The sequence below is a fragment of the Pseudopipra pipra genome, chromosome 11 (genome assembly GCF_036250125.1).
Source record: "Pseudopipra pipra isolate bDixPip1 chromosome 11, bDixPip1.hap1, whole genome shotgun sequence".
Lineage (NCBI taxonomy): Eukaryota > Metazoa > Chordata > Aves > Passeriformes > Pipridae > Pseudopipra > Pseudopipra pipra.
This window is the reverse complement of record NC_087559.1, coordinates 11,264,534-11,279,199: the sequence shown is the minus strand read 5'-3', so window position 1 is coordinate 11,279,199 and position 14,666 is coordinate 11,264,534. Positions and strand designations below refer to the sequence as shown.

The following is a 14,666-nucleotide window of genomic DNA, read 5'->3' as shown; positions in this document are numbered from 1 at the left end:
CTTTGTATGGTCATGGCAGGAGTCACTTCTGTGCAGACCCAGCCTGTTGCGAGCTCCACGTGGCTTTGCTGTTATTGCACTCTGACTGCTGCTGAGACAATTTCTTGCCTATTAAAATGCAGTTACGGCCTGGAAAGCAATAGTGTAAGAATGGCTTATCAGTGCTCCATAGCTCTGTGCTCCAGTTATCCACACCAAAGGCCTGAGAATGCTCCCACAGAAGCCAATAAGACTTTTACCATTGACTTCAAAGGCAGTAGAGAGCAATTTAGCTGCTGCCACCAGACAAAGCAGGTTAGGCTACAGCTGGTACTTCCACAGCTAACTTGGCTCTGAAATCCTGACAATCTAAATGTATTTTTGCTACATGGGATGTTTAAAAATAGACAAGACAAAGTAGCGGGGAAAACAGATTGCTGGGAATATTCCCTCCCTGGTAGGAGAAATGGACTAGCTGAAGCTAGCAGGGCTTTTCCATCTCCAATGTGTACGAGCCTATGATTTCTGTCAGCAAACTAAGCACTTCTGAGCCGGAGGCAGCACAGAAAGTCGCTAAAAGCAATTTAGAGGTGCTGGTATCATAATTTCTCAATCCAAGATAACTTCTGGTTTTGCATATATTGTAGGGCTCTGGAAGATTCCCCTGAATCCAGTAAGATGCAGTATCTTCAGTGGAGGTGATCCCATAGACATGAATCATAAATCACAATAATGTGAAAGTCTTGATAGGGCTGTTGTCCCTGCTGCCTCATGGGAGGAGGATATCAAGTGCACAGCATTACAGAAGATCAAAGAGGCACCTACCAGCTATTAAATCACCAATAATGGGTGACTTTGCCTGCCCACATATAAGCAGGCCAACAATGTTTAGTGAATCAATGTCTGGATACCTTAAATTATCCTCAGAGCAGTTACTTTGAAGGCATGCAAGACAAGGGATTTTTTTTTTTTTATTTGGCCTTTAGTAACATGGAGGATATGAATCAGGACAAATAGCTGTCTATGCACAAGCAGTCATAGTCTAGCTGTTTGTCACCCTTGTGGACTGCATCAAAGCTTGGTCAGGAGCTCCAATCTTTGGAAAGGAGAAGCTAAAAGAAATTGAAGAGTAATAAATGAAACTCAATGTCAAACCCCTCAGACTATATATAAAGACAGTTCCTCAGCAGATCCATATTCTCAGAAGAGAGCGAGAGGCTTACACGAATGGTAGAGGGAAGGGATGTATAAGATGAATAAATACCCTTTGCTAGAAGGAGAGGCAGCCTGGGGAAACCAGGAAAAAGGAGCACAGACCTGGGCAGGGCTGGTGTGGAAACAGGATCTCTGCTCTCTGCACTCCCTTCAGTGTGGGATTAGGCAAGAGAACACCCTGGCTGAAAATTGGAGGTACCCTGTCGTTTCAGGGGCCAACTGCAGCTGAGGAGCCTCTGCTTGCTCCCACTTGATGCTGTGCCTGCTTAGCCCGGGCTGGGGACTCATCCCTGCCAAAAAAGGACCAGGGCATCCACCTCAGCTCCTCAAAATGCTTGGATGGTGAATCGAAGTGGACTCAATACAAAGCTGAGCGTTTCATTAGCCAGGTTTTCCACCTGGGAGGAGAGGCTATGACTGCACTGACCTTAATGTGAAATTAGAGCTGTTTAAGCAGGTAACAGCCAGACAGCTGGGTGCAACCATGCGATGGAGGCATTTGTCTCTATTTGCAGACAAGCTGTGTGTGTGTTTCCATTTTGCTCAAGTTTTGCTGCTTGTTTATTTAGTTAATAAGCGACAGCAGTCTGCCTCGAACAGCCATGCAAACAGCAGAGCAGAGAGCACTCAAAGAAGGGCTTTTGTTAAACACTTGCTGGCCTTATGGCACAAGATGTGTTTCACCTGCCATGGAAGAGAGCATCTAACAAAGCTTTTCCCCTGGTAGGGCATGTCCTGTCCCTCTCTATCAGTCTGGGTACAAGACTAATGTGTTCCCATCCCTGAGTTGGAGTTAGTCACTACTGAGAGACTGGGCAGTGTGTCACCATCTCCTCGCTTCTCACATCCAGCTCTTGGCAGCTGGACTGAGGTTGCCAAAATGTTTGTGTGTTGTCCCTCAAGAGGCAGACAGGAGGAGATGGCTTTTCTGTCTATGTTAAAGTTTTAGACAAACAAAGGAGAAAGAAGACAGTGTGGACAGCTGCTGCAAAACTTCTCCCTCATCCATCTCCACAGGAGGACTAATGTTGCATTTCAGGAGCATGCTCTGCCATTGACTTGTCTTCTGTTTCTGCACTCAGCAGTCCTTTCTGAATTTTTGAGTGTTAGTCTTATGTCCTCCCGCTTTTATCCATCAGCTTTAGGTGTCCCAGATGCTACTCAGGAGCGAAACACAGCTGCTGCCTTTGTGAGTTACCAATCTTCCCCTTTGGTGGCGATGATGTTGGTCACCAGCATCAACCAGCTGTCCTGCCATTGTGCTGCAGGTCTTTAGCAAACTAGAGAAGGACTGAGACACACAAACTCATTTTAGCAGACTGTCAGGCAGGCAAGAGATTGACCCCTGATTCTGGACCTGTATTGTAGGCATGTGCTAAAGGAATCTGACTGCCTTTCCTCATTACTGCGTACAGTGCGGTCTCATTGCAATACCTCTGCTGCCCATGTTTTACAGCGTGCTCTTTGGATGTCTGAATTGCTGGCCCAGGTGGATGATTTCTAGCACTATCCCCAGAAACCTCTTTTTTTACAGAACAGATATTTGCACATCTGTGTTTTCTTTCCCAGCACCTTCGCTGTTCATGTCTGGACCATTTCTGCCCGTGGTGCTCTGAGTACTTTCCCTCAGTGTGAGGGGCTTGAATGGTAAATGCAAGAGCAAAGAGAGGGTATCTCCTTGGGAGCTCTCTGAAATTAAACACTGGAGGCAATAGCAAACATTTCCCAGTGGGTTCTGACCCAGAGATTGCCAGAGGCAGCAAAAGTCTCCTGGAAAATACTCTCTAGTAGTTTTCAGATTGGGTCCCAGTTGTCTAGAGAATGCATTATGGACCCCAGCCCCATCGTGGACAGAGAACAAGAAAGAATATGCACACACATACATGCATCACTTCTTGCATATGTACACATTAAATCAGATGCTTTTGGATCTACAGTTAACTGTCTGTTAACTGTTGCAGGTCCTGATGGAGCACAAATGAACACATGCTACCTAGTTTATCCTGTGCTTAGCTGCTAATTAGGAGGTTTTTAGGACATACAATTTGAGGTGTTACCAATTAACTCAATTGTGGACCAAGACCAAAGCTGTTATTTGCTTTGTCATAGCAATTGAAAGCCAAATAAACAAATACTAATGTCTTTTCACTCCTTCTCTTGCACTTTAGCACAGCTGCGCAGGAAAATAATGATAATTTCATTGTCTACTTTCCAAAACTCTACATTTAAAGCAGATCATAAAAAATCTCCACATGGTTTACTTTGCCTAATTGTTACAAACTCAGGCTGTAAATCCCAGAAGAAAGACTATATCTTGCTTTAAAAAAAAAACAAAGACACAAAAAAATCCAACCAAAAGAAAGCAAATGAAGAATGAAATATGTTAGAGTTTGTCCGTCTGTTGTTTTATGATCAGAAGTTTTGAAAGAAGCCTTGAGAGAGAAGTGCTTGATGTCCACAGGACTTCAGAGGGGCTTAGTATTCATTTCACTGTAGCTCTTCTGAAAACTGAGTGTAAAAAATATCCTAGTTGCAGAGAACTAGCACAAATTAGCACTTTTTCCCCCCCACTCTTTTAACTTAAGAAGTTTCTTTTCCAGTTTCCCAGGAACACACCAGCCATGCAGTTTGGGACAGCTTGCTTGTGTTGTACAGTATTCTAGTGCCCCTTTGCACCTTGAGATGTCCTTGCCCCTCAAATGTCTCTGCTCAGTGGGAGGAGCAAAGGACAGGGAGGACAGGAGCCAAGCTGATGGGAATGAAGCGAATCAGGAAAAGCAAAATGAAGCACCTCAAATGCCAGGCAGAGGACTGATCCTGGAGTTGAAGCTTTGGAATAACCAGCAGAGACTTCACAGGTTTGGCCTTCTTCATCCCCATCCTTCTCCTCTATAAGCCTCTTTTCCTTCACTTTGGTAGCACAAACACGGGATAAAAGGCAACAGCACATGGTCCTGGTGCCCCCCCCCAGCAGGCAATGGTAAGCCCACAGAATCAGGTGAGCTCTCAGCCTTCAGCAGTTCCCTTCAAAGGTCACATCTAATTAGGAGGATCCTGGATTTTGACATTATTGATGTTTTTAGCAAGTTGGTCTCTTCCAAGACGGTGAAGAAGTCCAGCTGGGAACCCATATGGGGAAAAATATATATATTCCATAAACTTGTTATCCCTAGAAAACTTCTTATATGTACTATGTGTGAGCTCACTCTCTACACCTACTCTTTACCACAACCTCATTTTAGACATTACATGACAGATAGTCTCACTGATACCTGTCAACATTTTTTTATTTCTACTTGGAGTCCACTGGAAGGCAGTTGGTGCTCTCCTCTAGAGAGGAAAATATTTTCCTGGTCTTTTCATAAATTTTTGGTCACTCACAGCAGCCTCAGTCATCACTCTCTCCATGGCTGGAGCATCAAATTCACCCTCATCTGATTATTTATGTGAAAATGCAGCCCAGGTGCTTGAGAATATCAACACTGGCAATACTTGGGCATGGTCCATGATTTAGTGTTGTGTCAGTTTGAATTCTAACTTCAAAACAATTTATTTTAGCACAGTAGATACATGTGCAGTTACTTTAGCACAAATGGTGAGGAATAAGTTATAAAGGTATTAGAATCCTGCTTGAGGTAGGTACCCATACCCTCAGAAACAGACAGAGGAAAGGACAAGTCTGTTTCTTCTTTCAATTCTGATGTAAGCAGACTAATGGTGGTCATGGTGGTGCATCCTGGCACCAGGAATGCTTGATCCTTAGCTGAGGTGAAGCTACAGCTATAGGTACACACACTTTACCCCACCCAGGGGTGTTAAGAGGATGGCTGCATTTTAAGCGTACCTCAAGGTTGCTCACGAGGACAGATATGTGTGTGCTAATAGCACTGCCTGAACATGCATCTGCATTTCAGACCATGCTAATGCAAGCACGTACTGATGTGCTCCAAGCTGAGCCTGCCCAAATCTGAAGGCGGGTGCCCCCAGCCCACAAGAGATGCTGTTACACTTCAAGTTGGATGCTCTCGATAAAACTGTATCCCCTCACTTCCTACGTTCATTCACTTGTCAAGAGCAGACTTGCTTTAACGCTGTGGATTCTAAATTTTCTCTGATGTAATTATTGTTTGACACTGCAGCCTTTTCAAGCACCTTACGTAAGGAAAAAGAGAGAATTAAATATGAGAAGCTCAGAAATAAAACTATTAAAAGGAGACAGAAGCTGCTTTGTGAGCAGCAGGAATGATGTGGTGCCTCTGGGAGAGGGTACATGGAGCCAAAGGAGATGTTCTGCTTTTAGGCAGTCCCTTTTATTGTATTTCAGTGAAGTTCTGTACTCTTTTCTGAAGTTCTTAGGTGCAGTGCTTTTATAAATGAGTCTGTTCTTTTTCTCTTTGCTCTTGCAAAAACCGCGACTTCCATACCATTTCCCAAGCCAATCTTCTCGAACAGACTGCAGCCAAAATTTCCCTTCCCTAATTAACCTGGAATGGTTTTTGAAGAAATTTTAGCCGCAGAGAGCATCAAATTTAGCTCTTAGCCTGGAGCCAAGCTCTGGGCTAAAGAACACATGTCATTTTAGGAATTCATGCAGATGCACCTTGACATCTGGGATGTGATATGTCGCCTTCACACTTCCCTGCTGAGATAACGAGCCATAGTGGGCACTGCTGATGCTGCAGGTGGAGGGCAAAAGGTTTTTCCCATTCATTCCAACACTTTTGTCCAAGCTATGTAACTAATTGCAGGAGAATTTTTTGACAAATGCAAGCCTCTTCTGTTGATATTTGTCCATGTGTAACTCAGTCACCTCATTTTCCTCTCTGGGTTGATTTGTCAGAGAGTTGTTGAAGTATTTCCTAAGTTATGACCCCATATAGGATGGGGTTTTCCATTAAGTTGTTGTTTACCACAGCTAACTGATGTCATGTGAAAGGGCAGCCAAAACTAAGTAACACATAAGTCTTTATGCTGTGATTTTGGGACCTTAACAGAGCCTGGTTTACACATGCCTGGTGAGGAATACATGCTGAAATTCAGGTATGGAGAGTGGGGCTGGAAGAGATCATGTACCTCAAATCAGGATTGGCCAAGTTGCTCTCTTTGCAATGACTGTAGAAAAACTAGCAGACTGAATTAGGCAAGAACAGATGAATATGCAGTGAATATCTCATTTACATCAGGTCCCTTTATGACTTCATGGTTTGGGTACTCAGCATCTGAGGCATCAGTACCACAGCACTGCAATACTTGATGTGTTCTTGAGCTTTCTGTTCTGCACAGCTGTGACTCATTTTCTCTGTGCTGGTGCTGTTTGGAAGATGCATGGAACAGGAACAGGGAGAGATGAGCCCACGATGGTATCTTTCACAAAATCTAATTCAGACAGACCAAAGGTAAAGTCTTGCTGAACTACATGTGCATCCTGTCCAGAACATCTTTAAGAATAATTGAATGTGTATAGTTGGTTACTTTGAAATGCTGAACCAACATAATTCACTCCTGACATCTCCTTATGAGCCCATTCAGAATCAAAGCAGAAACAACGATATAAGGCCTGGATACTTTGAACCTTCAAGATTAATTTTTTGAGAAACCGTCTATTGTCCAAGAAGTATTTGTGGAAAATAACTGGGAGAATAATTTAGACTAACAATAGCTTATGAAAAATCGTAAACATCTGGAACACCATTCCTGAGCAGGAGCAAGTAGGCAAATCTGTTATTTTCTATGACTTACTACTTTAACTCTGGTAACTGCATTGCTTTCAGTTTGTTGGGGGTTTTGTTAGATTTTGTGAAAGAACTTACTCAACGAAGAGAACCCATTTTCCCTCTGGGATAAATAACCTCCTGTAATTGCACAACTCCATTGGTTTTTAATCGAGTCTCTGTGCCCACAGTAAGTGATCTTTGGTTTTCTGGCCAAACACCAGTATTTGCAAGCTTCATGGAAAACCTCTCTTCTTGAGCTACAGAGCACCATAAGGTTTGTAGTTCCACAGGGGTTGACTTGAGCCAACAAGCAGCAGGGCATCATGTCAAATTCTGCAGAGTATAAGCTTTCACCCCTCGCAATACAACGTGTATTTTCTAGCCATTCAAGAAGCCTCTGAATACACAGTGAGGCTGGCTTGGTTTCCTGAATTGCCTCTCAGGAAGGAGGAAAGACAGGAACCAAGAGTGATCTTCTATATTTGCTTGCCTGTTTATTTTTAAACCTATTGAGGACCAGCTAAGTAGTAATGCTACCCTGTTCAGCTCTTCTTTTTGTCAAAGAACTCCAGCTACTCTTAAAATGTGGTAGTTTACAGTCACATGAGGGACATTAATAGTGTATTTAAAGTCTAACAAAGTCCTAAGGGCTTCCTCATTAATTTCTACATGAACACAACACAGGAGCCTTGTTGCTATAAGCAGCATGAAGTTTCCCCCCAAGCCTATTGCACAAGGTGGAGCCAAGCTGTCATCTCGTGCTTAACCTGAGATGACCCTGATAGGACTGCCAGACATTTGGGTCTTGGTGCTCCTGTGGGAGCACAACCCACATGCTGAACTGCTCTCATAGCAGAGAAAGGGCATAAGAGGAGCATGGAGGAGAACCCTGTCCTACTCTTCCTCTTTTCCAACTGCTTTCTAAAGCGATGATGTAGAGATTGTTTTTGCCCCCTCATCAGAAATATGGAGCAGCTTTGGCCTGAAATACCTTAAAGTGTCATTTTTACTCTACCTGCTCATAACTTCAAGGTTTTGGATTTTCTGGTTTCTCTTAATTACCAATCAGCCACTCTCCAGCTGCAGTATTAATGTGTGGGATGGAATTGCCTCCAGTGGCTATTTAAATTAAACACAGACCTGCTGAATAGACACCAAGTGCCAGAAGATCTCTTTCGGATTGAGAAAAGGCGAGAAACTGCTTTCCAGTTAACATTGCCAATGTGTTTCTGAAGCAAAGGATGACAGCTTTCTGACTTCATGACATTATTGTCTTTCTCTTGCAGAACATGTGTTCTGAAAGCCTGTAGCCATGTCATCTTCAAGCTGACATTTCATGGGGATACTGCAAGCAAGGTACAGCCAGCCTGGCTTGGGATTGCATAAGAGACATCCAAGAGAGTACATGTAATTCAGCTGATATTACAACCCCCCACAGGCAAGGCTGACTCCAGACCCAGCCAGTGCTCCGTGCAGGTTTGCAGGTGATGCCAACCAACCTCATGGATAATGCACAGCCATGGCAGACCCTGGGAAGCATCTGCTTGAGGCCGTGTTTTTAAATACGGACAGGTTTTGCCAGTGACCCCATTGGATATGTGTCATGGTAAGTTTGAACTAGGCAAGGGAAGCTGAGCTGCTCCCACACCAGTGCCTCTGTAGACCGCACATGGAGATTGTCTGAAGGTTTAGCAGCAGTGGTGTAAGGACAAGGCCGTATTTCATTGCCCCATGCCTTGTCCAAGCCTCCCTGCAGCAGCACAAACGCCAGCCAGCAGGTTTGTGCTTAGGCTGGCCACTGGTCCCTTTGCACAGTTTGTTTATGTGGCCCCCTCCCAGCTCAGCAGGATGGATCAGCACAGCTCCTCACGTGGCACTGGAGGCTGATTTATGGTGAGCTCAGGGAGGCTTGGAAGCTTGGAAGGGGTTGTGGCTGGGAGAGAGTGGTCCCTAGGGAGAGCAGCAGACACACTGTGCAGCCCTTGCTGTTCTGGGCCAGCATCTTCTTTCCTTGCCTGTGCTGGAAGGATGCCACAGACCAGGAAGCATCAGTCAAACCTGCTCTCTCATATGTCCATACCACTCCCCCCATGCATGTGTTAAACCTTCACTGGAACAAAATTCCACCACTTCAGTCATCTCTCTGGCTGCCAATTCAAGTAGCATTTCCCAGCCTGGACCCAAAGGGTTAAGGTGGGTTGTTAACTTCAAAGCTGGGCTCGATGGGCACTGTGGGGATCTGAGCAGTGTGGGTCATGGACGTCCTTGTGGGTAGGTCCCTTCTCTCCATTCTGTGAAGAGCAGATGTGGCATAAAAACTTCCTTTTGGGCAGGGCATGATTAATCTTTGGTTCTTAGAGGATGACAAATATATTATATTTGCCGACATGCACACGCATTCTCTTCTGCTGATGGGTGACCCCTGTCTTAATGCCAAGCGTGTGAGATTCAGCTCTGTAAACGAAGAGGAGAGCTTTGCAAGCTCATTAATGCTTTGAAGTTGCTCATTAGGAGCAGATTCCTCGGGAGCTGGCGAGCGCAACACCCTCTGTGAGCATGACTTCATTTGATATTAATGTGGGTGCTGCAGCTGGAGGCATCCAGGGATGCTGTGCCGTGATTCTGCACACACAGACCTGCACAGCAGATTGCTGTGGCTGTAATGAAAGGGATAAAAGGGGAGCAGGGAAAGTTACTGTCCCCTCTTGGCACCTAAGGAGCCGAGCTTTCCTCCTGGCAGCATGTGAACAGGTTGACCCAGCCCTCTGCTGAGCTGAGGACCTGCAGCATCTTCTCGTGAGATGCATGGGGTCCTTCCTTGCTTTCTAATACCTATGAATTATCTCTGGATGCCCTCTAGATCAAGGAGCTCTATGTCACTCTATTTTGAGACCTGGAAACGTCCCTTTTTCTGGCCAGTGTCTTTCACCTCTCCATCATCCAATCAGAAGCCCTCCAAACAGCTCAACTCCCCCAGGGCACAGTCATAAGCAGCCCCTGGAGAAGTAAGGAGGGAATTGCTCTCATCTTGAGGCAAGGCAGGACCAGGACAGCCTGGCTGAGTGTATCTACAGCAGACAGAATTCTCTGGTGAAAGGGTCTGGCAGGATTCCCCTGTGTAAAGGTGATGACCTGGCAAGAGTGAGGGTGGCTGAAATCAGAGGCAGAAATTATCAGATTCCTGTGGCTTAAGGGCTAAAGGCCTCCTGCACATGTGTACTTGGGGGTTGTGGGTTTGAATCCCATGAGATTCAATAGAGGTGTTTGGGGTTTTTTCTTTTCCCTAGATGAGGGGAAAAAAGCTGCACCTCACCCCAAAGGAAAAATAAAAACCCTCCTGCAGCACTGTCTTTCCCAGCTAAATGCCCTAGTAGAGTCCCATATATGGACAGGAGGGGGTGAGGGTGAGACCTGGGGTGCAAGGCCAGGGCTTTAAACATGTACTGTGTCTGGCTGAGAGTTACCAGGCTGCCAGAGCTGCTGCCTTCCCCTGAGGACCCAGCAGTGCCAGGCTGAGACCCTCTGGAGATGTCCCTCCTGCACCAGAGTCCCTGTCAGTGTCATCACCAGTAGCTATGGTCTTTGCACAAGGATCTAGAGTGGCACATAGGGTTGTATCACCCTCCATGGCCCACGAGACCTGCTGTCTCCCAGTGAGATGTCCCACCAGTTGCTGGGGACATTAAAGAAAGCAGTGAGGAGGGAATGGTGTTGCTGGGCTTGGGAAGTGTCTTGGAGGTGGGACCTCGAGGGCTTGGTGAGATGTGTGTCCTCAGGGGAGGAGGTGGTGGGCCCGGGGAGAGCCCACAGCCCACCAGGATGGCCGAGTGGTGAAGGCGTTGGACTTAAGATCCAATGGGCACACGCCCGCGTGGGTTCGAACCCCACTTCTGGTAGGAACCTCCTTTTCCTCCTGGTCCAAAATTCTCACCCCATCTTTCGAAACATCAGCTGAGAACAGGGGTGGGAGCTCTGGGTCCTGTCCCTGGGAGCGAGGCCATTCAATGCCCAGCATGAGGGCCCTGGTGGGACTGGGCCACCCTACCATCCAGGCTGGATGTGTGCAGAGACATGAGCCAGTCCCCCTGGCACACAGGCTGTGGATCTCATCTTTCATGCAGGGAGTGCTGAGACCGTCGTGGGCTTGAATCCCACATGCTCCCAAAATAGCAACTTGTTTTTCCCGTGGTAGAAATAGAAAAACCTGACTACCCAGAAGGGGGAAAAAAAAAGGTGTTGAGTGCTAAACAGCTCGGGCAAGTCACAAGTGGAAACCAGTGCAAACAAGTGGGTTCAGGGGGATGGGCTTGGGGTTTGTGGTTTGTTCCTATTACCAGCTCTGCTCCGTGACCCCACACCCATTTCTTGGCTCACCCAAAACAACATTTGGCACTCTCCAAGGGGATTGGCAGTGTCACAACTCCCTGGAGGAAGCCAGCATGGCAGGAAGGGGTTCCTGATTCTGCTGGTTAGATTTGGGAAATACATGAGGAGCTGAGAGCTGATCCTCTGTTGTACAGTGTCACTTATGCCATAGTCTGTCTTGGGTTCGTGCCTACAAATGCTCATGAGATTTTTGTTCCCTTCCTTGTGTGCATGGATGGGCACCAGATATTTCCCTCAGTAGAGGGTTAGGCTGCTGGACTCACAGAGATGCTGTCAGGTTTTCATTTGGCTGCTTCACTCCAGCCTGAGGCCAATCGGAAATGTCCTACTGCTGGGACATGATTTGAAGTGATGGTGTTAATTTGGTTAATTAGGATTCCTGGGTAGCGTGCGCTTCTTGCAAATCAGCTTACCATTGTAGTATCACTGCAAAGAGTTATTTGCTGGGGCATGGGGTTATGTATGAATTTATGATTATGATGTAGGACCATTAATTTCATGTTTGTGGCAGATGATACAGCTCAATTATAAGTTGCACGTTAGGATCTTTGGCTCTCTCTGATACATGGGAATCAGACGGTGGCCTGCAGGAAGGTCTTACAGAGCCTGTATGAGTGGCCTTACAACAAATGGGGCATGACCCAGAGGAGAGGACATAGGAGGAATTACTCTGCCTCTCCTATTTGATTAGTGTCTTGAGGAAAATTTTGTGCACATCCACTAGACCTGGCTTGTTGCAACTAACCTCAGTCATTAAGTGATGCAGAGAACAACACACCTTTGAGAGTATCCCAGAGGGTCTCAGCAGCATTGAGGGTCAAGTCTTTTCCCTCTGGTGACTTGGAGTCAAACTACTGTTTAGTTCATGTGTCAAAGGCATTTGGTGGCCCTGATGAGTTTAAAGCTCATATCTCCTCATTTGAGCTTCTCTGTTGATCCATATTCTCACAAAGCTTGTGTTTTTACTGTCCCAGGGGTATGGGTTCTGGTCTGTTCCAGATCCCTTGAGGGTGCTGTTCCATGTTGCAAAACTATTGGGCAGACAGAGCATCATTTGACGGCATGAGGAGCTCAATGACCAGCCTTTTTATGGCACAGCCTGCTGGAGTCATATGGATGGCTGGGGCCAAATGTTAATTTGAGTCAGGACTGAGATCAAATGGCAGATCCCAATAAGAACGTGGGGCTGGAGATTTGGGGATTGAAATAGCAATGAGTCCAGTGGCCAGGGTAGGTGAAGGCTGTGGGGACTGATAAGTGAACTGCCTTCTACCAGGCCACAGCTTTCCTCTGTTTCACCCCACATCCTCCAAGTGTTTGTCAGAGCTAAAAAGGGCAGCTTATCCAATAGCCATTTCCACATATCACATTTATTAATGGTTATTAATGGTTACTGCAGGTTAAATATCAATAGTTTATTGTGTATATATTTGTTATAGATTAACTATGCAGTATGCACATCAGTTACGTTGTGGTTAAAAGTAAGCCCCAGTGAAAGGTTTTTAATAATGAATTTGTGTTCAAGTAGTGTATAATAAGGATCTTTAGCAATCTTACTCTCAATTTCACATGACAGTTTTATGTTCAATAAATACCCAGAGATTATTAAAAACATATTTATCAAAGATTAACAGTGATGAAATAGATACAAATCTAAGCTGTTAAGCTCAATACACATACTTATAATAATCAATTCCCATATTAAAACACAATAACGGCCTTGTTTAATTTAAATGAAATGGGATATTTTTGGTTCTTTGTAAGTCTGTCTTTGCCTGTGTGCTCCTGCTTGCAGATCTCAGATTAGATCCTGGGACATTTGCACTTAAAATAAATCAAGTACTCAGGTAAAAACAAAGCAGTCCTAGAATAACACAAGCTGTTTCAGGAGCAGGGAACCAGAGCTTCAAAGGATGTAGGTCAAAGTCAGTCCACAGGCACTAGAGCAGTATAGCTTGCCTCAGCTCTGTTTCCCTGAGAAATCTCTATGTCCAGTCTAACCTATAGCTTATACTACCACCTCCAGCCACACTTCCATGATTGGGAATCTGGAGCAGCAACTCTCCACTTTACAGTCACAGATGCACCCATACTGTTTTGGGTACAGAAAGCTACCACCTGCCTTGTATCCTGTTATTATCTAGCACTTGGAGGCAGAGTGCTAAAATGAGCTAACTGTTTGGGAGACAAACAAAATGTTATTGTTTTACTCTTGTAATGCTGCTGTTGTAATTGCTGGCTGGTGGGTAACAAGAGCTGGTACCTCTGCCTCTGCCTGCACCTGTCTGCAGGTGCTGTGAGCTCTGCCCCAGACACTCATGCTTTGTGAAAAATGGACTGTCTGGATATATTGTGGAGCATCAGTGGCCTTTAGACTACAGGAGGATTCAGAATCCTGAGCTCTCCTGACAGCAGGCTGGAAGCCCCACAAGGCATCCCCCAGCTGGCCTGGATCCAGTGCCCTGCCCCAGCATTTGCTGACGGTTTAATCTGTGTTTGGGTTTGCACTTGTACATCAGTGGAACTAAGTGCCAAATCTAGGTGAGGATGCAAATCATAGGCACCCGAATTTGAGGGAGACACTGTGTGTCTAAAACACACGAGCTGTGTCATGACACAAGGGGGCTGTGGGGGTTGTTGACCCTGTAATGTATTAAGGGGTATCTGCCTCTTGTGTTGGCAGGATCTCAGAAAACAGTCTGAGAGGGACAGACAACTCCCCCCCTGCTGCTCAGCAGTATCTCAAGTATGCAGTGATTTTCCATCTTCCAAAGGTCTGTTGATTTCCTTTCCTTAGGAGTTTGAAAGCCAGGCTCAGGCACTGCTTTAAGGTATGCTACTTCTTCATGTCAGGTGCTATGGAGCAGTTCTGTAGGATCAGGTGTATGCATGGGGCTGCCAAGGAAACCCTTCAAAGGCAGGGCAGAGTCAGCACATCATGAAGGCAGCTGGGCAGCCCTTTGGAGCTGGACAGGCCTGTTGGAGAGGTGATGGTTGAGAAGAAGTAGGGAACTTTGGGCCTGTATCAGCCACCTGGTCTATGGAGACACACACGTGTTTATGTGCATATCTATTTGTCTGTATCTATCTCCTGGTATGTGAGTCTCACCTGTGCTTGTGGCACCAGTATATGGTGCAAGTGTCTGGCTTTGAGAGATGTGTTTGACTCAAAAGCTGGCCCGTAACAACCAAGGAAGATCTTTCTGTGCTTACCTGGGTGAGCACAGTACATTTCATCACAAAATATCACAGAATATTCTGAGTTGGAAGGGACCCACAAGGATCATCAAGTCCAACTCTTAAGTTAATGGCCCATACAGGGATCAAATCCACAACCTTGGTGTTATTAGCACCATGCTCTCCATCATCATA

General features: G+C 45.7%; 1 non-coding gene across 1 annotated transcript; it reads left to right on the top strand.

The window, feature by feature from the left end:
• The first annotated feature begins 10,721 nt into the window (after positions 1 to 10,721).
• TRNAL-UAA (transfer RNA leucine (anticodon UAA)) lies at positions 10,722 to 10,804 on the top strand. The gene has a single exon. It is a non-coding gene; the product is annotated as a tRNA-Leu (tRNA).
• The last annotated feature ends 3,862 nt before the right edge of the window (positions 10,805 to 14,666 follow it).